Genomic DNA, 2,500 nt, shown 5'->3' on the forward strand with positions numbered 1-2,500 from the left:
CACACACACACACACGATATGCACACACTAGACGGTCAAAAGGTTTTTGGCCAACAAGTCACCCTTGGACTGCCTCTCTAAGACATAAAATTCATAAAATCCCAAGTGCACAAACATATACAGTACACACACTCGCACTCCCTCTGCTAACCTAGGGCACTGGAAAAGAAAACAAACCAGTTGACTTGCCCTGAAAGTGATGGCGTATTGGTGTATTTTTTGGCCATCACACACACTCCTTTGTCTATGCATTCATTGTACATGGTCATTTATGGTCAATATTATCAGTAAAACTGTAAAACATAATACATGTGATTTATATAGTCAATATTATAAGGGTATTGGTTGTTAAAGATTAATAACTGAGGGTGACCCGTTTTGATGGATGTATTCTTAAATGCTGTGCCCTTTTCACAATATTTTGTCAGCTCACTGCAGTTTGGGCACACCCTCACAACTTTTTCCTTTCCGACACGTATGCGCACACGCGCACACACACACATGCATGCAAACACACACACACACACACACACACACACACACACACACACACACACACACACACACACACACACACACACACACACACACACACACCACACACACACACACTCATAGGGAAGCCCAGCTCTGATGTGCGTTGGTCAGGTTCGGCCCATCCACTTACAGCAATTGTGGATTTCTGACCTCAGAATTGGTCTGGCCTTACCAAACACTAGTTTGACCGAATCGAAATACGATCACTGATGGGAGGACTGAGCTCAATCTGTTGAAGGTTGAAATGTGCGTGTGTTTCCCCTCCCTCGCCCCTCTTCTGTTCACTGATTGACCTCTCTGGTAACAAGAATAAGCTTAAACATAGAGGGCAGTGTGAGTGTGTGCGTTTGTGCGTGCGTGCGTGCGTGCGTGTACTGTGCCATGTCTGAATGAGACTGAAGACTGTGTCACACGCCGGAACGTGGTCATCGCTCAGAAGTGCAGAAAGTGCTCTGGGCTGCATTAATATTTGGACAAGCTCTGTCCGAAGTGCTTTCAGTCATCATTAGCTGCCGTAATCAAGCCCAGTTAGTTAGCCTTCAAAGCCACATCGCAGGCACAGCTCCTAATCGTCAAGGGCCTTTTTTTGTTTTCAACAGAAAATTGCGCACCTTGCATCAATTTTTTTTTGTGTGTGTGCACAGATGTTTCCCCGGCCCCCACTTTGAAAACCACTGGTCTATATTAACAATGTACAGTCATTTTATAATTTTCCACGGTACACCAGATGATCTCTCAACGGCACCCTAGTGTTCCCCAGCACAGTGGTTGAAAAGTAAGTTACTGCCCTACATAGGGGTGGCTATTGGCAACCATCTCACGATACAATACACATCCCTATACATACAGGGGTCACGATACAATACACATCCCGATACAGGGGTCACGATACGATACACATCCCGATACAGGGGTCACGATACGATACACATCCCGATACAGGGGTCACGATACGATACACATCCCGATACAGGGGTCACGATAAGATACACATCCCGAACAGGGGTTACGATAAGATACGTATTGCATCCCGATACATGGTCTTCACAGCGACATAATATCCCGATATTTTTGACTTTTCAAAACGTTTTTATTCTTTTTTTTACATTTTTTAGAAAACAGACATTTGTATGATCAAAGGTTTCTTTTTTGTATGCAAAACATGGCCTTCACAAAGCCGTTGGAATATTGCATAGTAAGAAGCAATTGCCAGATTCTGTTGCAGCCACTTGATGAACTAATTGCTTGTTGCACATTTAATATAAATACTGATGCCTCAGTATTGAAGAGCCCAGCGATACGCATCCCGATACAGACATTTTCAACGATAAGTGTATCGTGAAGAGGCCTGTGATACCGTATCCCGATACCGGTATTTTGAACACACCCCTAAATCGGCTGACTACATCAGACACGTACCAACAAAAAGGGAGAATGCGGTTGTGGAAGATAACTAAAAGCTGTGCAGGAAATGACTCTAACTAACCTCTCCTCTCCCTCCTGCCTCTGCCTCTGTCCCCTTCCATTCACCGTCATCAGACAGACATGCCTTCATACATCAATCAATTATTTTTGATATTTTTGCTGGTGATTCCAAAAGTCAAAACAAAGTGTGGAGAGGCAGCCTTTAGCTTCTATGCTTCAAAGCTTTTGAACCAGTTTCCAGATGTAGAAAAACATAAAAAATGCACCCACTATTGATAGCTTTAAATCTAGACTCAAGACAAAGCTGTTCTCAGATGCTTTCCCCTAGCTTCAATTACATATCATTCTTTTTTTATTTTTTTTTATTTTTATGTTTATTTAATTTGTTTTATTTTATTTTATTATTATTTTTACCTTATGTTTTATCTTAATGTTTTAAATGTTTTTTGACTCTAATTAATTTCCTTCTTTCTTCCCTGTTTCCTTTCATTTACATTTGTTAACTTTGTGAAGCACATTGAGTTGCACCTGTGTATGA

General features: G+C 41.8%; 1 protein-coding gene across 3 annotated transcripts in view; it reads left to right on the top strand.

Moving 5' to 3' along the window:
- mark3b (MAP/microtubule affinity-regulating kinase 3b) overlaps positions 1-2,500 on the top strand; it is a 131,407-nt gene that overhangs the window by 84,590 nt on the left and 44,317 nt on the right. The window lies entirely within an intron of this gene.

The sequence above is a fragment of the Engraulis encrasicolus genome, chromosome 18 (genome assembly GCF_034702125.1).
Source record: "Engraulis encrasicolus isolate BLACKSEA-1 chromosome 18, IST_EnEncr_1.0, whole genome shotgun sequence".
Classification (NCBI taxonomy): domain Eukaryota; kingdom Metazoa; phylum Chordata; class Actinopteri; order Clupeiformes; family Engraulidae; genus Engraulis; species Engraulis encrasicolus.